This window comes from Schistocerca americana, chromosome 4, assembly GCF_021461395.2.
Source record: "Schistocerca americana isolate TAMUIC-IGC-003095 chromosome 4, iqSchAmer2.1, whole genome shotgun sequence".
In the NCBI taxonomy this organism is placed as follows: Eukaryota; Metazoa; Arthropoda; class Insecta; order Orthoptera; family Acrididae; genus Schistocerca; species Schistocerca americana.
This window is the reverse complement of record NC_060122.1, coordinates 505065593-505090724: the sequence shown is the minus strand read 5'-3', so window position 1 is coordinate 505090724 and position 25132 is coordinate 505065593. Positions and strand designations below refer to the sequence as shown.

The 25132-nt window shown below is 42.2% G+C and overlaps 1 protein-coding gene and 1 non-coding gene across 3 annotated transcripts in view; both read right to left on the bottom strand.

The window, feature by feature from the left end:
- Window positions 1–25132, bottom strand: part of LOC124612388 (protein spire) — an 808827-nt gene that overhangs the window by 737753 nt on the left and 45942 nt on the right. The gene's annotated exons all lie outside the window — the stretch shown is intronic.
- On the bottom strand, window positions 24212–24286 carry Trnas-cga. Its single transcript has one exon. It is a non-coding gene; the product is annotated as a tRNA-Ser (tRNA).

The following is a 25132-nucleotide window of genomic DNA, read 5'->3' as shown; positions in this document are numbered from 1 at the left end:
ACCTGCGACGTTTAGTTTTCACGATAGTCTTTAGTTCAAATTAGCAATATTGCGAGTATTGATATATGTTACAGGTACAGTCTACAAGCAAACTTCTCACTTTTTGCATTTACATCACTACATACTTTCTATAGCTTTAACATTGAGTCTATTCCGAATCATCAGTGTTAAATGAATTTTTGAGCTGTTACCCACGCTGGAGAAAATTGTATACTGACATTTATGTTAGTATCTCTGGGCTATTTGTCTGACAGATTAATAACTGGAAATGTTTTTTTGCGGAGGGGGGGGGGGGAGTGGCTATGTAAGTAAAAAAACAGTATTCCATTTGAGTCCATAGGCGTATCACGGCACTCCACTGACAGATATTTGTTGTGCAGGGGCAGTTGAATTTAGTGAAAATAAACTTCTAATTGTTGTTGTTTATAAGTCCCCTAACTCTGACTTCAGAGAATTTCTGCTCAACTAAGAGAGGGTTCTTGATTCACTTTGTGAGAAGTACCAGAAATTAGTTATATGTGGTGACTTCAATATAAATTCTGTATATGATGGCGCAAGAAAAAGGATGTTGGTATATCTCAAATTCATATGATCTGGTGCAGATTGTGTTTTTTTCCAACTAGGGTGCAGTAGCACAGCCATAGACAATATTTTTATTCATTATTCATTACTAGATGGGAATTCTGTTAGTAAAACGGTGAGTGGCCTTTCAGACCATGATCCACAAATTTTAACACTAGAAGGCTTTTGTACTCAAATGTTACACATAATTACAAACTATGTAGGACAGCTAATCCAAAGGCAATAGAGAGTGGCAGGCTGTTTATAGTGCCGATAACAAAGATGACAAATATAATGCTTTGCTTGACACTTTTCTCATGCTCTTTGAGAGTTGCTTTCCATTAGAATCTTCTAAACAGGGTACTAGCAGTAAAAGGCAGTCTGGGTGACTCACTAGTGGGATAACAATATCATGTAGAAAAAAAGTGGGAATTATATCAAAACGTTAGAAGTAGTCAAAATCAAGCTACAGTAGCCCATTACGAACAGTATTGTAAGGTGCCTAAAATGTTATTGGGAAGGCAAAGAGTATGTGGCATGCAAATAGAATAGCTAATTCACAGGATAAAATTAAAACCATATGGTCAGTTGTGAAGGAAGTGTCTGGTCAGCAGCACAAGGTCGACGACAAAGTCAGTTCGCAGTAAAAGTATTTCTGCAACTGATAAATCAGATATATGTACAGTATTTAATAATCATTTTCTGAGCATTGCTGGTGAATTAAATAAAAGAAGATTCTATAGGGAGTCCTAACTTTCTTGGCAAATGCCTTTCCGAGACTGATGTCTGAGATACTCCTCTGTGATACAGACAAGAGGGAGATAGAGTCAATAATTAAATCACTGAAGACTAAGGACTCTCATGGATATGATGGAGTGCCTAGCAGAATATTAAAGTACTGTGCTGTACATGTTAGCCCTGTATTTAGCCATATTTGTAATTTTTCCTGTAGGAATGGTCAGTTTCCTGGACGATTAAAGTACTCAGTAGTAAAGCCGATTTTTAAAAAGGGAGAAAGGGACAATGTAGATAATTTTAGACCTATTTCTATGCCATTAGTGTTTGCTAAGGTTTTTGAAAAGGCTGTGTATGTAAGGATAATTGATCATTTTATATCACAGGATTTGCTATCAAATGTACGGTTCGGCTTTAGAAGTCGTTTAACAGCAGAAAATGCTATATTCTCTTTTCTCTGTGAGGTACTAGATGGGTTAAACGAAAGGTTTCGAACTCTAGGCATGTGTTTCTTTATTTAACTAAGGCATTTGATTGTGTTGATCACAAAAAATTGCTCCAGAAGTTGGACCATTACGAAATAAGGGAGTAGCTCACAATTAGTTCACCTCTTACTTTAGCAGCAGACAGCAAAAGGTCATTATTCACAATGTTGAGAATGACTGATGTGGGGTCTGAGTGGGGTACGGTCAAGTGGGGGGTGCCCCAGGGATTAGTGTTGTGACCACTCCTGTTCCTTATTTATATAAAAGATATGCCCTCTAGTACTACTGGTAACTCTAAAATATTTGTTTGCTGATGACACTAGCTTGGTAGTAACGGATTTTGTGTGCAACACTGGCTCGGTTTCATACAGAGCAGTTCATGATCTAAGTTCATGGCTTGTAGAAAATAAACTAACTCTACATCACAGTAACACTCAGTTTTTACAGTTTCTAACACACAATTCAACAAAACCTGACGTTTTAATTTCACAGAATGGGCATGTGATTTGAGAAACTGAACAGTTCATATTTCAACGTGTTGAGATAGTAAGCTGTCGTGGAAAGCCCACGTTCAGTATTTTGTTCAAAGATCTGATGCTGCCATTTTTACTATTCGAACGATATCTGAAGTAAGTGATCATTCGACACGAAAATTAGTCTACTTTGCTGATTTTCATTCGCTTATGTCGTATGGTATTATATTTTGGGGTAACTCTTCCCATTCTAAAATGATATTTTTGGCTCAGAAACGGGCAGTTAGGGCAATAAGTGGTGCAAGTTCACGAACCTCGTTTCGACCCCTGTTCATGAGTCTGGCAATTTTGACATTGCCATCTCAATCTATATATTCCTTAATGTCATTTCTTGTTAACAATATTAGCTTATTCCCAAGAGTAAGCAGCTTTCACTCAGTTAGTACTCGGCAGAAATCAAACATGCATTTGGATCGTACTTCCTTAACTCTTGTGCAGAAAAGGTGTGCAGTATACTGCTGCAGTCGATTTTCAATAAGCTACCTCTCGAATTCAAAAATCTTAGCAGTAATCCACGCGCTTTCAAATCGGAACTGAGGAGTTTCCTCATGGGTCACTCCTCCTATTCTGTCGAGGAGTTCCTTGAAAAATTAAGCTGATTCTTGTTGTATTGTTGATTGCCTTTACTTACACTTATGGACTGACTTTTTTCGGGTTCATAAACATTTATTTTTATCTATTATTTCGTTTATGTTGTAATTTCATGTACTGACACGTTCCATGGCCTTGGAGATTTGATTCTCAATTTGGTCCTACGGAACTTGACGTATAAATAAAATAAATAAATAAATTTGCATTTAATTATAACAGATCCTAACAAAAACGACTCGTTTTTCATGAATCTTTAATGTGCCGTTGCCTTAAAACGACGTACTCTGACACCACGGGACTTCTACTGAACAAGACAAATACATATGGCATCGTGCTTTCTGCCGGCTTTTCTACTTATGACGTAGGGAGAGTTCTTGCCTCCTATTGGTTCTACTTTATGTGACACGTCGCCGAAATGCCGCAGAATTGATTTTATGTTTCTCGTGATGAAATTGCTCCTCAACATAAAAAAGCAGGAAGTGACGTCACAAAACTAGTAGAGTGCCACGTTAGCTGACTCGTCCTGTGTCTCGACAGCTTCAGGAAGCATAACTGATTGTCCTCTGTTACTATACGTACTCGGCTGTACAGTATACATAACGCCTACTTAGTCTTCCTCTCCATAAGATATTGCTTTATCGCCGACACACACCTTAACCCAGTGAAGGCAGAATAATGAAAAATTGAAAACAAGTTTCATTTGCAGACAGACAGTAGTCAAGTAAGCTGTAACTGCCGCTCCAATAGAGTGGGACGAGTGCACGAGCACTGTACAAAATGTTGCTGTAGCGGCGGTGTGAAACTACGCATTTCAGCTCTTGCGTAACAAGTACAAGAAGTGAGACTAACTTATGACATTGTTACTGGGTCTTCACATTCATCTTGTTTGGCATGATTTCTCATTTTATAACTCAGATAACGCACTGCGTAGTTTATGAAAACCCTCCGTAACATAAATTTACTTAGTAAAACGTTTGTAAAGCATTATAATTTTTTCGGCGTACCATCATTATTACGACACTGCAAGCCTCGATTACGTAATTCCACGTTTCCTAGCCTATTCCGTGGAACACCAAGTGAATAAATGTTCTGCGAAAGACTTAACACAATGGTGCTGTCTTTCTTCGACGTTTTGACAATACTAAGTCGTTTTTAATTCTAGTATGGTTTAAAAAAAAGTTTCTCATTTTTAAAAAAAATTTATTAACCTTTGAAATGAACAAGATGTTTCGGTTCGAATCCTGGTAGTGCAAAAAATTTTCACTGCCGATATTTGGCCGACATGGGGAGGACAGGTGGTGGCGTGAAGTTCCTGATCGCCAGACTCTGCGCCAGTGTCCTGGTTTAAACTCCAAACCTCTCCGCAGTGTGTGATGAAGTGAAGGCATGTAACACTGTTGATGGTGATCCGTCCGTCAGATGAAGACTCTCGGCGGCCCACTTGGTGCTATTGGCGAGGAGCAGACCATATTCCATATACCGGCACCGGGTTTCACTCTTCCCTTCTCTCCTTCTACTCACACAGGGTACTACTTCACAAGTGGACTCTCTATTGCGTGCCCCGGTATTACAATAGTGCACTATGAACAGGAACACTGCTATGCGTTGATTTTTACACATTGTCTTCATGTCACCTTAAAGCCCTTTATAGACGGTTTACAACACACTAACGGGACGACACCGAGCAAGGCAGCTCAGTGGTTAACACTCTGAACTCGCATTCGAAAGGACGACGGTCCAAACCCCGTCCGGCCATCCTGATTTAGGTTTTCCGTGATTCCCCTAAATCGCTTAAGGCGAATGCCGGGATGGTTCCTTCGAAAGGGCACGGCCGATTTCCTTAGGCCGTCCTTCCCTAACCATAGCTTACGCTCCATTTCTAATGACCTCGTCGACGGGACATTAATCTCCTCCTCCTCTTACAGAACACTGTTTCCGAACATAAGCTTGCAATTCAAAATAGTTAACTGTTCTCTAATTTTACAAATGATATGGCAAGTTTAATAATTTGTCGAAGAAACAAATTGTGTGGCACGCGTCTTAGAAAGAATCACTGTTTCAACTGTCATACTTCTGACAAATTTCGAAGACGACTGTCACCCCATAATTCAACACGGCGTAATATATTCCTACTTCTCCAGCAACTGTTGAACATATTTATGCATTTACACATTTATTTCAAGAGTAGCAGACGACACACTGAATTGGAAAAATTAGAACTGCACTGTAACGAATGCTTAGTCAGGACAATGCTCATGTGAGCAAAGTACACATACATATGTAGACCTACATCGTAGCTGTAAAACAACTACGGATTTTTTGCGGCAAAACCTACTTTACGACAAACAATACGAAGTTTCTAAACACTATCACATTAGTAGATTAAAAAGATTTATAAAGCAGTTTGGCACTTGATGGCTCACTAAGGAATTTAGTGATAAGTTCCATCTGATTAACGAAATATTACGGAACTGGTTTAGTGCTGAAGACCACATCTACCGAGCACTAGACGGCTAGATTATCACTAACACTGCTAGCGTGGCATCATTTTGAAATAATATACATTAATGCTTCCTACTAGCAATGTGATTCCCTGTAGAAAGGTATCAACATAGAGTTAAAGGAAAATAATTTTCGTCGCTAATGGTCACTCGTGAGAAAAATTGCATCATTCTCACGACAATTTCCGTAGATCAGTTTAATCAAATCTTGTTTCAGATTTGCTGTCAATATTATCTTATGACATAATAAACCCATTTGAGGCTGCCTCTTATACAATATTCGAGAGTGCATTACAAGAATAAAAAGCGATAACTAACATGTTTTGCCAATGTATTTCAGTGCAGAGCACCGTAATAAAAACGCAATTTATTTTCGCGGACAGATAAGTAAGGGCCCGCGAGAGGAAAGCAGAATGGATTGAATTTCGAGTGCTTCAAGCAGTCTACTTCCATTAAGGTTTTAATCTGCAAAGTCAAACTGAGCAATTTCAACACTTCAGCCACGGAAGCTCTTGGGAAAGAAGGAAAGTGCCCAAACTTTTCTCCGTGCTCAGATGTCAACAGATCTGAACGGTTTCCTCACGAAAATATTGGACACCTGAGACTTCTACATCTACATCCATACTCCGCAAGCCACCTGACGGTGTGTGGCGGATGGTACCTTGAGTACCTCTATCGGTTCTCCCTTCTGTTCCAGTCTGGTATTGTTCGTGGAAAGACGGATTGTCGGTATGCCTCTGTGTGGGCTCTAATCTCTCTGATTTTATCCTCATGGTCTCTTCGCGAGATATACGTAGGAGAGATCAATATACTGCTTGACTCCTCGGTGAAGGTATGTTCTCGAAACTTCAACAAAAGCCCGTACCGAGCTACTGAGCGTCACTCCTGCAGAGTCTTGCACTGGAGTTTATCTACCATCTCCGTAACGCTTTCGCGATTACTGAATGATCCTGTAACGAAGCGCGCTGCTCTCCGTTGGATCTTCTCTCTCTCTTCTATCAACCCTATCTGGTACGGATCCAACACTGCTGAGCAGTATTCAAGCAGGGGGCGAACAAGCGTACTGTAACCTACTTCCTTTGTTTTCGGATTGCATTTCCTTAGGATTCTTCCAATGAATCTCAGTCTGCCATCTCCTTTACCGACGATCAACTTTATATGATCATTCCATTTTAAATCACTCCTAATGCGTACTCCCAGATAATTTATGGAATTAACTTCTTCCAGTTGCTGACCTGCTATATCGTAGCTAAATGATATGGGATCTTTCTTTCTATGTATTCGCAGCACATTACACCTGTCTACATTGAGATTCAATTGCCATTTCCTGCACCATGCGTTAATTCGCTGCAGATCCTCCTGCATTTCAGTACAATTTTCCATTGTTACAACCTCTCGATACACCACAGCATCATCCGGAAAAAGCCTCAGTGAACTTCCGATGTCATCCACAAGGTCATTTATGTATATTGTGAATAGCAACGATCCTACGACACTCCCCTGCGGCACACCTGAAATCACTCTTACTTCGAAAGACTTCTCTCCATTGAGAATGACATCGTGCGTTCTGTTATCTAGGAACTCTTCAATACAATCACACAATTCGTCTGACAGTCCATATGCTCTTACTTTGTTCATTAAACGACTGTGGGGAACTGTATCGAACGCCTTGCGGAAGTCAAGAAACACGGCATCTACCTGTGAACCCGTGTCTATGGCCCTCTGAGTCTCGTGGACGAATAGCGCGAGCTGGGTTTCACACGACCGTCCTTTTCGAAACCCATGCTGATTCCTACAGAGTAGATTTCTAGTCTCCAGAAAAGTCATTATACTCTAACATGATACGTGTTCCAAGATTCTACAACTGATCGACGTTAGAGATATAGGTCTATAGTTCTGCACATCTGTTCGACGTCCCTTCTTGAAAACGGGGATGACCTGTGCCCTTTTCCAATCCTTTGGAACGCTACGCTCTTCTAGAGACCTACGGTACACCGCTGCAAGAAGGGGGGCAAGTTCCTTCGAGTACTCTGTGTAAAATCGAACTGGTATCCCATCAGGTCCAGCGGCCTTTCCCCTTCTGAGCGATTTTAATTGTTTCTCTATCCATCTGTCGTCTATTTCGATATCTACCATTTTGTCACCTGTGCGACACTCTCGAGAAGGAACTACAGTGCAGTCTTCCTCTGTGAAACAGCTTTGGAAAAAGACATTTAGTATTTCGGTCTTTAGTCTGTCATCCTCTGTTTCAGTACCATTTTGGTCACAGAGTGTCTGGACATTTTGTTTTGATCCACCTACCGCTTTGATTCAAATAGCTCTGAGCACTATGGGACTTAACTTCTAAGGTCATCAGTCCCCTAGAACTTAGAACTACTTAAACCTAACTAACCTAAGGACATCACACACATCCATGCCCGAGGCAGGATTCGAACCTGTGACCGTAGCGGTCGCGCGGTTCCAGACTGTAGAGCCTAGAACCACTCGGCCAACCGGTCCGGCCCTACCGCTTTGACATAAGACCAAAATTTCTTAGGATTTTCTGCCAAGTCAGTACATAGAAGTTTACTTTCGAATTCATTGAACGCCTCTCGCATGGCCCTCCTCGCATTACATTTCGCTTCGCGTAATGTTTGTTTGTCTGCAAGGCGTTGGCTATATTTATGTTTGCTGTGAAATTCCCTTTGCTTCCGCAGCAGTTATCTGGCTTGGCACATACTCATCTAACGCATATTGAACGATGGTTTTGAACTTTGTCCACTGATCCTCAACACTAGCTCTACTTAAAACTTTTGTGTTGAGCCCTCAGGTACTCTGAAATTTGCTTTTTGTCACTTTTGCTAAACAGAAAAATCTTCCTACCTTTTTTAATAATTCTATTTACGGCTGAAATCATCGATGCAGTAACCGCTTTATGATCGCTGATTCCCTGTTCTGCGTTAACTGTTTCAAATAGTTCGAGTCTGTTTGTCACCAGAAGGTCTAATATGTTATCGCCACGAGTCGGTTCTCTGTTTAACTGCTCAAGGTAGTTTTCAGATAAAGCACTTTAAAAAATTTTACTGGGTTTTTTCTCTCTGCCGCCCGTTATGAACGTTTGAGGCGTCCAGGCTATATCCGGCAAATTAAAATCTCCACCCAGAACTATAACATGGTGGGGAAATCTACTCTAAATATTTTCCAAATTATCCAGGTGCTCAGCCACAACAGCTGCTGAGCCAGGGGGCCTATAGAGACATCCAATTACCATGTCTGAGCCTGCTTTAATCGTGACCTTCACCCAAATTATTTCACATTTCGGATCTTCGTCAATTTCCTTCGATATTATTGCACTTCTTATCGCTATAAACACGCCTCCCCCTTCACTGTCCAGCCTGTCTCTGCGGTATACATTCCAATCAGAGTTTATAATTTCATTACTGTTTACATCTGGTTTCAGCCAACTTTCTGTCCCTAGTACTATGTGGGCATTGTGACCGTTTATTAATGAGAGCAGTTCTGGGACCTTTCTATAGACGCTCCTGCAGTTTACTATTAGCACATTAATATTGTTATTCCCTGTTGCATTTTGCTTACTCCTACCTTGCCGAGTCTCAAGAGGCGTCTTGTCGGGCCTAGGGAGGGAATTCTCTAACCTAAAAACCCACATGTGCATTCCACACGTACTCCGCTACCCTTGTAGCCGCTTCCTGCGTGTAGTGCACGACTGACCTACTCAGGGGGACCCTACATTTCTCCATCCGACTTCACAAGAAACATGCAATAAACGAAGAAGAAAGTGTCTGGACATATCATTGCTCATTGATGGTGAGACCATCTCCCATTGGTAAAAATCCAATTTTGAGAACTGGCGAAACCAGCCCGTCATTTACATGTAACACCGCGCCATTATTACTTCCCCTCTTCCTCAAACTACGATAATGATATTAGAGACGCTCTAACACGACGGTTACGAGAAATGCGCAGATGCATTTTGTTGAATTAGATGTTGCACTATCGCCATGCTAAAATAAGGAAGCGACTTACCGTAAATGTGAAGGGAATATGATAAGATTTAACGTTTTGTCGTCGACATCATTCTGGCTCCAGCACGAACTCAGACTGGAGCAGAATTGAATCGAAAATTAGTCACGTCGTTTCCAAAGGATAAACTCCAGCTTTCGACTTAATCAAGCTGAAGAAACCACAGAGCCTAACTCTGGATATCCGGTAGGTGGTAGAAACCCGCTCGTCCCGGTGTCAGTCCAGGCGTTAAACGTTGCCCCACCTCGTTAGTATCGTTAAGTAGAAGAGGAAAAAGCCAACATACGAAACGTCGATAAACGAAGTGTGTCCCACCGAACGTTACGAGTTCTGCTACATTCCACTGGTGCGTGAAAAAAAAAAAAAAATTCTAAGCTCGGACTTAGAGCAAACTCCAGGAAACCAACTAGAGTACGATATTCCCGTAAGGCTGGCCACCTGAGGGCAGACAAGGAGCTGACCGTGACGAAACCGGTTCGACGTTCAGTGGCATGCCTTTTACGTTACTACCAAGGTTAACCGATTGTTTATACTCTGCTGTTACGTGAGCGACGCGTTTGCATGTATCAGACGCTGTTTGCTTTACACCATACAGTGATCTACGACGGCCACAAAATGACGAAATGCGCAGTGAATTACGTTCCGAACGGGTTTCAACCAGTCCAATTCATCTTCGCCCATGCTACATAAATACAGGAACAATATCCCTACAAACAGGTCTGTGTTTTGAATGATTTGAGATACCTCAGTGAAAACTGACTTGTGACTACGCATCCATTTTGTAGAGAAATGTGAAACCGTAAGATGCAAGAACAGATAGCGAGCATGAGTGTGTCACACGCACATAACTACTGAAGTTAGCGAGCAGGAGCTTTTATAATAGCGACCATAACGGATTGTTTCTTCTCATGTGCAGAAGGGCAGAAGAGTATTTTCGTAAGAGCGGTACAAATCGCGTTCCCTGTTTTCAGCATTGGACGTAGTTCATCTTCCGATCGGGAAGACATTGGTGTCAGGCACCACTGAGACAACTTCGATTGGAGCCTGGTCGTTGGGCATTTCTCAGACAACCTGATCATATTTCTGCTGTATATTCCAGGTCAATTAGGCTTGCAAACGCGTTGCTATGGCATCAGGCCGGAAACTACATCAAAGTCATTGAAAAACTAATCAACAATATCGATGAAACATTTCCCTCTGAAAAGAATAAAGAAACATTAGAAGCGCACAACAACGTTTTACCTTTAATAATTTCATCCAATGCAAATGTGTTTGAATCCACTGTCGTACACATCCTTCAATACTTTTAAGAAGATGGTAACTAATGCTAATACGTAGCCATTCTTTGACGCGAAGTGTACGTATGTTCATGTATTTTAGCCATCTTTTCTATTGCATTTTGTGCGCTCGTACCCTCCCCCCACTCCCCTGCCCCTTACACACACATACACACACACACACACACACACACACACACACACACACACACACACTTTCATTTATTTATGCAAACCCCTTCTACTATTACCTTTTCTTTTACAGACAAACTCTGCAGATCATCATCATAATCATCGAAATCATCATCAGCTAACCTCTGGACCAGTCATATTAATACTGGGAAATAATATACTATACATTCTTTTAGACTTTCTCTCTCCTAACTTGAATTTTTTTTTCTCTGCAACCGGACTCTCGACACTTTCGATGGTGTAGCACGTAGCACTATTGACAAGAATAAAAAGATCAAAAATTATAAGACTCACAACTGTTCCTTCCATTACATAATTCGTGATCACTAAACCTCTGGTCGAGGTGAGAGTCGTGATGTAATCTAGCAAATATTCCAAATGTTTATGATGAAACGAGGAGTCCAACTGCATGAAATTGAAAGTTCCAAAATTTAAACATCTGGCGTATCTGGTTGCTGTTTAAGAACTGACGAAGATGTAAGTGTTCCGCTCGTGGTCCAGTAATAAATATAAAATTCTCTCTTCACACTTAGTGTGATACATGAACATATGAGATATCCGCATAATTTCAGCAAGGAAATGGACAGGCGAACTTCCAGGAATTACGTGTTATACGACGAGTGTAAAGGAGTACGATAATACTATATCTATCAAGCTTTACAGTAAACCTGTCAATTCCACAGCACTTCAAAGTTTACAGAAAAGACTTTACCAAACATTTTATTTCAACACTTTATAAACTACTTTTATACTGCAGAATTTGAATTATCTTTTACCCTTTCGCTGATATTTTTCACAATGCACTTACTGAATGATGCTACAGTAGTAATGGAATGTCTAAAATACGTTCTATGATCACCTAATACAATCTCATTACTCCAGTTCGTTTCCTGGAGTTTGCTCCAAATCCGAGCTTAGAAATTTTTTTTTTCACGCACCAGTGGAATGTAGCAGAACTCGAAACGTTCGGTGGAACACACTTCGTGTATCAACGTTTCGTATGTTTATAGCTAAATATGATTTTCCGCATTTCGTTCGTGTTTCGTAACTATCTCCTCTGATAACCAATGTCACTGATTATCTGCGCGAATTAGCCTTTTGGGATTTAGTAAGGAAAAGCAGCCAACCACGTGTAGACAGTTTTGAAAATTACTGTATTTCACTAGGCATGTCTCTAATCGATGTCCATGTTTTAATTTTGACATGTAGATCCTCTGTTCCCTGTCCCTGGAAGATCTGTAGGGCGATTTTTCGATATTCATCACAGATGTATCATAGCATAGAAAAGGTTTCACGTTAAGCAGCACCACACGCTTTTGGATAGTTAACATGGCTCTTGAATATTTGGAACACCCGTACTCTTGCATACAGATGGTTGCTTACAAAATAACTTCCAATTGATATATCAGCTGATAGCACTCAGAGAACGCATTGTAATAACCTTCTCACATCAGGCAGGAAATAGTGACTAAGGTTGCATCATCTCGGAAGTCGTAAGGACTTTTGATTGTTGTGGTTCATTTTAATTAGCGAGAGCGATGCTAATCGCAATGAAATTAGATTCAGAACGACACGCTATCTCGCCCGAAAAGCTGCTCCAGAAGGCCTTCAGTGAAAGCTGTTGGCCTCGGTGCGACTGCGAAACCCCACTTAGTGGATTAAAGTACCGAGACAGATGGATGATCTTCTAGGGAAATCTTTAAGGTCTGTAGCGAAATCGCGCTTGCATGGGAGACGAAACTACATGCGCTGACCGTGGCCGTCCTGACCACCGTTTAACCTCGTTACGGAGATCTGGCTGAGCCCCGAGGAGCCGTTACCATTTAGTCATTGCTAGTGGTGGGGCTGTGAATAATTGTAAAGATGTGAAACACTAGCGAATGCTTGTAGGACTGTTTTTCACGAATTATCCTTTCCGCGTTATTACTTATGTGTCTGAAGCATAGGGCCGTCTATTTTTTTATGAACGTCAGGTGTTCGTATTAGGGCTCAAACGTTGACATAGTATAGTTTCCAGCAAGCTAGTCTGAAGAATATAAAAAATAGCTCCGATGATACGACTTGGCTTATATTTTTCGGTGCATTCCATTCTGACTTCTATCAATCCTTTCTGCTTCATCTCCAGAATTGCTGTATCACCTTGAGTCTCTACCACGTCATTACAGCGTCCTCGACTGTGTATCCACCTATCTTCAGCCGTGCAAATAATTTCTTTAGTTGCGATAAAGATGCGATACTAGAGATCAAAATCTGATAAGTGGAGCCCGTGCCTGAGTTATATTGCTGGTTTTAATCTCTACACGGAAGAATTCCTTGATATAGGCTTGTTATATGGGTTTTTATGTGTATGGACTGAAGCGGCGAGTGAAAATTTGTACCAGAGCCGGGAATCAAACCCGTGTCTCCTGCTTACTAGCCAGGTGCGAGGAGGGAGGCGTGCCAGGGTAATCCGTGTATGTGTGTGAACCGCTGTGCCACGGGTTAGACTGATGGCTTTGAATAAATTTTCACTCGCCGTTTCAGTCCATACACATAAAATCATATCTGTATGTGACCAGTAGGCTCTTTGAAATTGCATCATTTTATTTGTTATATTGCTGTTTAGTACTTAGGTATGTTGCCACACAGCATCAGCACACTGTACCGCAGCTTTCTACAACGCTTCTACTTAAGTCTCTTCAGACTTATCATTATCAGCACATCATCATCATTAGCAGCTATAAAAATTCGCTTGTTAATAGCCTTGATGATTAACTCACGATGCATCCCGGCTATTATTTTGTTTTTCTCTGTATTTTCTGTTACAAATGTTTAAAGCATTTGAAAAATTTATGATTCGGAAGCAATAGGCTCGTCACTAAAATTTTTATAATCATACGACAATGTATCTTTGCTGATTTTTGTTATATGAGCATCAGATTGTGGCCTAGAGCTATATGATCGTACATTAACGGCCAAACAATTGCATACTAATAGGTCAGCATAAATAGATTTATGTAGCATTATTATTGTCACTTATTAGTTTCCTTCAAGCTCCTTTGTGCAACAAATTATACCAGAAGTAGGCCGAAGAGATCACACATTCACTGTTCGACAAGCTGCCGCCAGTCTCTCTTCCCCACATTGCACACCAGTTTCAACTATACTTACAGAGGCAGCTTGCGATGTTACAATGAAGTAGCACAATAAAAAGAAACATTTGGTGACTGACATGCACGTTTTGCTGCCCAGAGCCCGTCACAATGACCCTACGATAGTGTTTATACCTACGAAAATAGACACTCAAAAGGTAGTGAGTGACTACCAAGTGCAGATAGAGACGATGGTTACGTCCCTCCCTCTATGCGGCACCTTTCCACCAAACTTTACGTACGCCCCCGCATCGCCAAAGATGACTTTAGTTCAAATGTGTGTGTGAAATCTTATGGGACTTAACTGCTATTGTCATCAGTCCCTAAGCTTACACACTACCTAACCTAAATTATCCTAAGGACAAACACACACACACACCCATGCCCGAGGGAGGACTCGAACCTCCGCCGTGACCAGCCGCACAGTCCACGACTGCAACGCCTGAGACCGCTCGGTTAATCCTGCGCGGCGGGACTGTAGTCTTCATGTTAATTCTTACTGCTGTAAATTTCAGTGCCAAGCAGACAAACCGACTGAATCACTTTCGCTGAACTAAATAGCAATACCATTACGAATTACAAATAATTACTAGCTCCAACTTTTTTAAAACTGTATATAGCTGTACTCGCAACAATTCTGAAAATAACACAGCCGAACTATTTATTAGAATTTCTACGATACTCCATTCTAGTTGTCAATTTTACGCTATAATTGGTAGTCTGACAACTACTATAATCTACACTGTCACTGCCTTCAACTTGCCTTCAACTTGGCAGTTTCTTCCAATATTTTGTAATTCCACAAAAGACACACATTCATTTAAAGACAAAATTCAATAGAAAGGAACGGCTGGTGAATATCCTAGTGAAATGAATATGGTTGCGTAAAAGCATGTCTAAATGACATCATACATACCACGAATATGTGAGATGATTGCAATTAAGTCTGTCTATACCGACAAGTCCGCATGTAAGCGAACACAATATCACGCAGTTTCATTCAGAATGGCAAGTGCAACAGCATGGATTACACAGTAACTCATGTAATATCCCCTAGTACCGCAAAGAAATTAATCTCTTAACTGATACCGAGTTTATATTTTTATATCGAAATGCTCATAGTACAGGTCTGTATCCTCCTGGATAAGAGCTTATTCATGTTCTTGTGTAATCAGTGTTGTTACGTCAGAATTACCCAGAAAACGCTACATTTTACGAAAACATGTAGATGATATTCGATTAAGAGCAGAAGTTACGCTAGACCACTTGTGTTTGATGACTGTTTGTCGCCTTAGCCACGCCACCATACGATTATTCCCTAAGTAGAAAATAAATTTATTTCTCCTCTAGTCAAACAGCTCGATTAATTTCTGACGGTAGTGGAAGCAAAGAAATTTCACGCCCCCATCGAGGTCTTTGGATGGGTTGAACAAGGATCGGCAAGAAAACAGACTGTGGCCATCTCTAAGGAAGCAATACGGTATTTGACTCTCATGTGGTTTAACAACTGCAATACTGTCTCAGGATGGCTGTAAGGGTAGTTGAAACCCGTTCTTTGCACGAATAAGAGTATGTTCGCAGTTCAAGTGTAATTTAACGTTCTATATCGTTATTCTAGACGGTAAAAGAATTCCGTTATTTTTTATGAGATTTAATACTTAATCGACACCCGGTGATTACGCAATGCAAAAGAAATTTCTTGCTGGTTCCGGAACACTAGCGGAAACTTACAAGAGTAGTGCAGTTGGCAGACGTTCTGCAGTTATCGAATATGTACAACGTCCAGTACTTCTTAATAAGCTTTACTTGGCAAATAACAAATTTTCCGCAATCAGCCGAATTAACGAGCACTCAGCATGAAAACACGGCTCCGCAATTTCCAGCAGCAACCTGTCTCCAATCAGTGTGCAGTTAAATTTACGATTCAATCTGCAGACGTTCCTGTCTATCTTTATTATCGCTTAAGATCCTGCATCAGTTCTGTTCAAGCAAGGTGGGGAAAGTGGTCAGCCAACAACTTCCAGTAATCACGACACTAGCTTGGCTTGAAGCTGTGATTCAAAAAGAAAGAACACATTTCAGCAGAAGTAGGTGGAAAGAGAAGCTAATTGTTGCAGTTGGAAATTTTATTATTTTCGTTGTGCTTTCCATTTCACGACCGATTGTTCCTTACTTTCCGAATAGCTCTCATAGATGCAGATTAGCTAAAGATGTGCGGCCGTAGTTCCACAACGGTGTATTTGCGACCTACGGACGTATGGGAGATTCTGTTCAATTCGTCGGCCGCCATTTAGCTCTGACATTATCAATCTATTTTTATAATTTTTTTTTTACTGCACCGAACGTATTAGGTTCGCCGACTCAGAAATCGAACCATCGGTATACGGAGCACGCATACGGACTAATTGTGATGCACATCTGAGGCTGGTTAAGGAACTGTTCGCCGCCGCTTCCGTGCGGGACTATTGTCTTAAGGGGTAGAGAGTAAGGCCGGTGCGGTTGTTCCAGCTCTCACGGACGCGGGCACGTGTAGGGGGAAAGTGTGGCGCCGGCGTCGTCATCTCGTAAACAACGGGACGCCACAGGAAAGACACCGGAGCCTGGGGATCAGCCAGGGAAAACATCCTGCCACAAGCCACTCGAAGAAAGTGCCGGATATTTGATAGCGATGAACCACTACGGCGGGGTCCTCTGTCTAGAGCGCATCTGTCTGATCGATCGTTACCTAGCAGTTGTATCGGTTACTATGTGACTAACACTCTTGGCTTTGGTCTCGCTTTACACCTTGCTCAGTTTCATTACAGACAATTTCTGTGGCGAAGTATTTTTGTTGCGGTTAACGTTCCTTTGAAGACGACGTCGCCAGAGGCCGATTGTACTGGAACTGGAAAGTCATGGAGTTTAGGAATCTGTTGAGCAGCTCGAACAAATGGTAAAAAATAGTGTTCGCAGGTAGCAAGTAAACAGCCCTATTATAAATGTGTTTCGGGTCGATATTCACCGCTATGTGCCTTTCTCAGATACTGCATTAACAAGAAAAGCTGGCGAAGGCAAAGATAAGAGATCGACTTCATGCTAAGAGAACAGTTTTAATCGCCCAGTTTCGTCAATCCATCTGAAATCTAGATGGTACACGGTCTAGAATTCCCCAAGCCCAGTAGCAAACGGCATGGCGCATGGGTAAAAATGGTGGGTTTGCGTTCCAGATGTACCGGATTCGAACGCCTACCAATTTATACTTCTCACGATTTCCATAAATCAGTTCAAGCCAATTACAGAATGCTTCCTTCAGCAAGTCTCTGATCGAGTTTCAACGGCAACCTTGTCCAACTGAGTTGTATCTCAAACTTGAACTACAAAGGATAAGACCAGAGTTAAGTTCTTTTTATTATTATCCTCCTGGTAAAACGATGTTATCCCAATAAAGACGGCACAACACTGAAGGTAAAAATGCAGTGACGACGTTCGCTTCTACCCAACATTTCACGTCACGACCTACAGAGAATGTAATGAACCAGTCGAGCGATGAGTCAGATGTCCATTCTTACCGATATTTTTGCAGTGTGTACCCACTTTTCTCCCGTCAACATTACAACGATTGCCTGAATAAATATATGAAAGACTTTTAAGTTTCTGGAAAGTTATGTTCTGAACAACAGAAATGTGTGTCGTGTTTAAAAACCATTATTAAAAACATCGTATCTACTCCTCCGTCACTAACAGTACACAAACGAATAAGGTAAAAATTAATCAACGCAGTTCTGATTACAAATAATTGCTGAAATATTAGCGGACTTCAAGCAAATATTCCTTTCCGCCTCAGCATCTGAACAGCCTAATTACATCTAACACAGGTGATTACAATTGGCTTGATTAAAGTTATCAATATCGTCTATAGCACAATGGCTTACATCACAGGCTTTGCGGACAACTGCAATATAGATATCAAAAATTGGTGAGACAGTATCCATTTCCACAATTAACTTCTGTATTAACTGTGAATAGCTACGGCTATCTCAACTATCAAAGTTGTGATTTTTAAGGGCTTCTGCAATATGTCACTATCATTAGGTTCATTTACTCATTGACATAAATGAGTTTCTGTCTATGACATTTTCGTCCATAGCAAATACTACCATTTCTTTCCCCACCTCCACTACGTTCTCAAAGCGCCCTCTGATGGCCGTTCCTATAGTTCAATCTGCTATTTTCAGAAGTTTGTGGGCTACAACAGTGAATAATCGGTAAACCATGGTAATTCCACGTACACAGTAAAATAATTGGTGGACAGATTTGCGCTTGATGACCCGGCTAAGGCAGCTCCCTCTCTTTTGACCACAAGTATGCAATGTATTTCGTCCCTTGTGAATCCGAACTTAAAAACTCGTCAACCGAAAAAAAAAGTTACGTATATCTGAATTCCCACGTGCTCCGGCAACAGTTATTGTGAAAGCATAGTTGAAGAAAAAATATATCAAAGAGCCAGGCTTGCCTGTTAACGAAGAAACGAAATATCATCCTCCTAACTATCCTAGCTGTAACATGACGGCTGCGCGATCATGGAACTCAATAAATAAATTTCCCTTCTTAGAGAACTCAATAAATAAATAAATAAATTTCCCTTCTTAGAGGGAGAGGGAGAGAGAGAGAGAGAGAGAGAGAGAGAGAGAGAGCTTAAAATACAGTCTCAGATATTTGATTCTCGGCTCTTATTTTAAGTTATCGAAATAATAATTTATTTCATAAACGCAGCAGATGATGAATTAGTTTAAAAGCAACACAAATAGCATAATCTCTTTCACCACAAGCGTCACTTAGGGAACGCACTGGTAATTAATTTCTTAATGTGCCGTAGGATGAGAGTACCTATGCACAGACATACCGTGTTTTGTAGACTTTTACATTTTTTAGTTTGCACGATCTAATTACGTTCATCATACTATGTCACGGACAAACTGCAACTGTGGAATCTATTGTTATTGTTTCACAGCTTCTGTCACCTCGAAGGTGCCCTGTAGACATCGTGGTGTGGCACCCTTGCAGTGTGACACCTTATCAGTACGTTGATGAGTCACTCAGTCCTTCCTATGCCTCTCCCGTATGTACACAGAAGTTACTATGGCAATGTGCTGGCTGCTCTAATAATTTTTCTACTGTACACAGTACTATCACCCCGAAGTAGGAGGGAAATCAGCGAGCTGTTATTTGCCTTTCACAGCTATCGCATGCCATTCCTCCTAACTGTATTTTGCTCACTGCCTGATCTGTTGTGCAAAGGAGAATATTTGGTGACACAATCTGATACTGATAATCTTTAGGGCCAGCTAAAGTTTCTTCAGAATAAGGTTAATTCCAGACGGCGGCGGTAGCGACCACGACCATTTCACTGCCACATGTAGTCGTAACTACACATTTCAATGCGGTCTGTTGCCTGGCTCATTTGCTTTCTGTCGCTCCTGTATTTCATGTTACGCGTCTCCCCAATACCCACTAAGCTACCCTCTTTTGTATCGTTTTTGCACTGAATGTTCCCCATTCAACAGCTAAAGTCGAAACTGGAAATACTCGCTCATTGCGATCGTTCCTTCTCCGGTATATTGGACGACTAGTTTTAAAAACCTATGTTGTTTACCAAAAGTATTACATACAATCTTTACTCTTCCGTTGATTTCTTTTGTTGTCCATTCAGTCGCTGTCTTTCACTGTTCCAAACAAAAGCCTGAACTGTTACATTACTGCACTCTTAATCTCTCTTCGGGATTTCAGTATGTTACAACCGATTGTCAAGCCCACTTTCGAACTTGCTCTTTTAAGCCCTTCCACTCTTGAACAGAAGACTAACGGTATAATTTCATTCGTATAACTGCAGTGTTTAGAACTGTTTTGTAAGACGTATTTCTTCTTTCGTTTTTCCAGTTTAATGAATGACCTTTCAACATTCTCTATGAGTACTAAGAGTAGTTTTGATGACATGCTGTCTTCTTGCTCGACTCCAATTTCTTACTCTCCTCATATACCATTAAAGACTTTCGCATATTCTAGTCTTACACCATCTGCGCTAAAGGTTCCGAACTGATTTTATTCCCGGCTTATAACCGCCGAATATACTAAATCAAGCGTTCAATGTATACCCCAGAGTGTTTTTAAGCAGAGGGAAGTGTGTGCAAAGGTTGCCCCGCACACCTAGACTCCCCAACAAAAATTGTCGCGTGGACTTCATTGAAATCTAAAACGCGGAAAATTCTTTGCTGCAAAAAGAAAAAAAAAAAATCACAAGTGACAAGCCTTTACAATATTAATATGAACCTGCCACAAAACGACGAAGTGCAGAAATTCACAGGACGACGAACGCTTTGACGTCATCACCGACAGTCAGGCCGATGTGGCGCACGATTTGGACAAAGAAGCACTTTCCGTACAGGTTTCACATCTTTATACGACCGTTTTGTGCGTTGTACTCAAGCAAGGGGGACAGTACACAACACCTGCTAAAGGGGACACAGTTTTTATAACACCTAAAGCATTAAAAACGCCATCTTAAATTTTTGTTTTTACTACTCCAGCCGCAAATATTTTCGTACTGACGAAGTCCTTTTCTTGACAAATCTCTACGCCAATGATATTTATGAGAATATCTTACTCTGTTTTGAATTAAATAATTTATTATCTCGACGCGATCATCTTTAGCTATCTTTACTATTGTCATTCTAGTTAAATCTCACCTAAAGGGGGGTGACGCTGACAGTATTCAGGTCTTGCAGATATCAATTTAACTATTATTTATGAGACTATATTCCACTATTTTTAATGTGTGCTTTTTCCTGCTTTTTCGAGCAGACTAATATTGCTGCTAATTTGAGCTAATTTTCTTCTTGTGTCCATCTCTTAATACTAAATGTTTATCTTCTAAGCATCATTGGAGGTTTCTTTCACTTGGTACCATCAGAGCTGAGTCATCCGCAAACTTAAGCATCTGCTTTCTTTCTCAATCTTGAGTGATTAGCCGCCTAATAGGGAAAGCTTTTCATACTGCCGGCCACGGTGGCACGTTACCTTGCGGCGTAAAGTTTCGTGTTATGTGCATGTGCTCAGTATAAAAGGCAGTATAAAGATAAAAGTATGTGGCGCAAGACCGCGTTTGGCCACTGGCCTGACTGGAGGTAAAGTCTAGCATTACATCGCCTCGGCTCTAGGAGGTGGGTGGTGGCTATCCTATCGTCACGGCCACCTGTAACCCCGCGGAAGATTTCCAGGACTCATTTGATAGCAGGATGAGTGGACCAGGGGCCGCCCAGGTAGCATCTGAACGAGAAAACATCCCCGTCCCAGGACAGGATTGAACTCTGGGCCTCCAGGGCCGGTGTCTAGTAGAGCAACACGGTCACCAACCTGTGCAGTATATGTGACTGTCGTGTCATGTTTACGTTGTATGCTATTCAGAGAAGGGGAGAGGACGGAAGCCGGTGCCGACACAAAGCATACTCCTCTGCAATACCACTAACAAGGAAACATCACCAACTCGACCTCATATTTTAAGGAGAAAAAAAGTCAAGTGGCAACATATCAGCCCCAGCAATTGATTCTGAGCGAAAAATTTGGGTTGGTTGGTTGGTTTTGGGGTTTGATGGGGGCTAAACATCGAGGTCATCAGTCCCCAGTTCCAAACAGACATACTTGTAAAAGGCCTATACAGGAAAAGCGTAACCTCTGCACCCAGAAGGAGTGAACACCAAGGGGTACAGAGCTAAAATGAACACCGCAGTAACACAAAATAGAGGACACGTAAAAGGAGCAGAGCAAATAGTTGACTAGAGTAAAACCACTACAGTGGTTGATAGATCAGATAAAAGGTCAACCTCTCAACTACAAATGAAGAACCTCCAGCTGGAGAGCGTTGATAGAGGTACCAACACAACTTGTTACCATAAAAGACACTATTTTAGTAGCCACGTCACAATTAAAAGTCGCTAGAGTGGGTGTAGCCTGAGAAATCATGCGAGAGCACCCACATTAGAGCGAGTGATAAAACCCAGCTGCACAGATAAAACGTAAAACTGAGTCAGGTGTAGAGGCATCGTCACCTAGAATTAAAGGAAGTGCAGCTGGTAAATTAAAGGACTGGCGCAAGGGGGCTAAAAGGGGGCAGTCCATCAGAAGATGGACCACTCTCAGCCCTGCATCACAGCGACACTTGGGCGGGTTCTCACAACGAAGGAGATAGCTGTGGGTCAACCGCGTATGTCCAATTCGGAGACGGCAGAGAACAACTGAGTCCCTACGCGTGCTCCTCAAGGATGAGTTCCATACGCCTGTGGACGACTTGACCATGCGTAGCTTATTTGGCGTGTTCAAGACAGACCATTCAGAGCTCCAGGCATAGCGGACCTAGCGATGTAGCGCTGACCGGTGGTCTCTTTCCACGAGACCAAGCTCCAGGGGTGGCGAAGTGATGGCCTGCTTGGCCAACCGATCGACACGTCCGTTTCCCGGAATGCCGATGTCGCCCGGAGTCCACACAAACGTCGCTGAACGACCACACTCTGCGAGAGCAAAAACAGCATCTTGAATACCGCGCACCAAAGGGTCCCGAGAAAAACACTGGTCGAGTGCTTGCAATCCACTCAGGGAGTCACTGCATATGAAAAATGACTCCCCAGGGCAGGAGGAAAGGTGAGCGAGTGCACGATAAGAGCAACCAGCTCCGCAGTGAAAACACTGTTCCCACAACGCAGGGAATGCCGCTCAACGTAGTCGCCGTGGATGAAAGCAAACCCAGTGCGTCAGAAAAATTTGGGCCATAATTGTAATGGTACGCAGTTATGACCTACTGACTAAACAGATTTTAATCTTTCGCGCGCACCGGCTATTTTGACATTCACTATGACCCAATGTAGCCGCCCAATGACCGAGCGCGAAGTACTGTACAACGAGAGCCCTCCTATTCTTGGGATGTTGAAGGCGGGGGAAGAGAAGGAGACCGATGAGCACATCTGCCAAACGTGTTATAAAAACATCTTCGGGACACATGTTATACTACGGGTTTTCCAGAGGGTGTTTTCCAACAGGAACGCTCGTCCACATATTGCTGTTGTAAACCAACATGCTCTACGAAGGGTCGAAATTTTTCCTTGGTCTGCTCGACCACCAGATTGGGACATAATCGGACGACAATAGCATTAACCGTCCCTGTATTGCTACAGGTATAGGACTCCATCGCACAAATTGACATCCGGCAAGTGTACAACACAATGCAAGCACGTTTGTACGCTTACATTCAACATTATAACAGTTACACCGGATATTAATGTGTCAGCATATCATATTTGCAATGACTTACCTAGCCTGTAATTTTGAAACCTTAATCACTTATCTATGTTGCCCAGACAAATATGTAAGATGTCATTTTTTGATGTTGCGATTCTTTTTCTCGTAAGTGTAGACTGTAAGCACGCAGTACGTCCACTCGTGTACCATGGGCGCGCGTACCCGCGCTGTGGCGGAGAACTGTCGGCCACGTGTAGAGCCGGCGGGCTAAGGCGAACACGCGGAAGGCGGTTACGCGAGCGCGAATTTGGCGGTCGGCTATTGATCGCCGCGGCGCGCCCGCGTGCGGCGAGTGGCCAGTGTTTGGCCGCGATAGCGCGCCGCTCTCTGGGTCCAGAGTCTCGCAGCTATCAGCTGTCGCCGGCTGCCCGCGCACGCTCTGCCCGTGCCAAAGAAACATCAACAGCTACACGCGGCCCGAGCACGAGCTAGCCTCTTGCGTTATTAAAGCTACGCTGTCCTTTCACGGCTGCTCACACTACCGCCACTGACATTGCTCTCCGAACCTTACCACCTTTTTCCATTCAGTTAAAGTGATACAGGTCCTGGTGCGTTCCACCGCGTGGAGATATTCGGGATGAGTCGCGTAAGACACCCATTTTACTTCGGGAGCGGTTCAAGATATCAGTATGCAGAGAGACACGGAATTTTTTGAATATTTAATTCTTTTGACTTTGGTGTCAGCGGCGGCACTGTCGTGTAATTCTATTTTACTCACCGTGCGATTCATAATTCCGAGTACAACCTATCGATCAGTTCCAAATTGATTGCTTCAAACGAAAACTGTTTTCAGAATGAGATTTTCACTCTGCAGAGGAGTGTGCGCTGATATGAAACTTCCTGGCAGATTGAAACTGTGTGCCGGGCCGAGACTCGAACTCGGGACCTTTGCCTTTCGCGGGCAAGTGCTCTACCAACTGAGCTACCCAAGCACGACTCACGCCCCGTCCTCACAGATTTACTTCTGGAAGGTAGGAGACGAGGTACTGGCAGAAGTAAAGCTGTGAGGACGGGGCGTGAGTCGTGCTTGGGTAGCTCAGTTGGGGCCGGCACGCTAGCTCAGCGTGTTCGGTCAGAGGGTTAGCTGCCCTCTGTAATAAAAAAAAACTGAGGGAACGGATAAATAACGAACCACAAAGGGCGTCTGGGGAGGTCCGCCACGAAAATTGCAACGAACTATAACGAACAAAATGAGACTACACAAAAAAAAGAAAGTTGGTAGAGCACTTGCCCGCGAAAGGCAAGGTCCCGAGTTCGAGTCTCGGTCCGGCACATCGTTTTAATCTGCCAGGAAATTTCATATCAGAAAACTGTTTTGTTCATCATACCCTAAATTCTACGTAATAAAAGTAACAGATACTTTCGGCCACGAGACAATACTCTTGAAATTACCCGTCACTTTTCATATTGATCATCTTACTTAAACTTACTATGTAATTGAAGGTGGACGGGGAAGAAAGGAAAGATTAAAGATCACCTCGGAGTTAGACATACATACGAAGCTGAGGACCTGCACTCCAGACAACAAACGACTACAAGCTAGGCATATCCAGAGCAGCTGTGAATTAGGGATTCTACATTATTAGTGGGACCTCGATTAATGGCGATTAAAACGAACAGGTAGGTCTCAACATTACACCAACTATGGTTCTTTCTTGAGAGTACGATATGATTTTGCTATCGGCGTTGGCTAGCACTTGAAAAGACGAGTACAGTAGTTTAACTCTTGTTGAAGTTGGCTTTGAAACTTTTCCCATGAATATCCGAAAAATGTGTGAC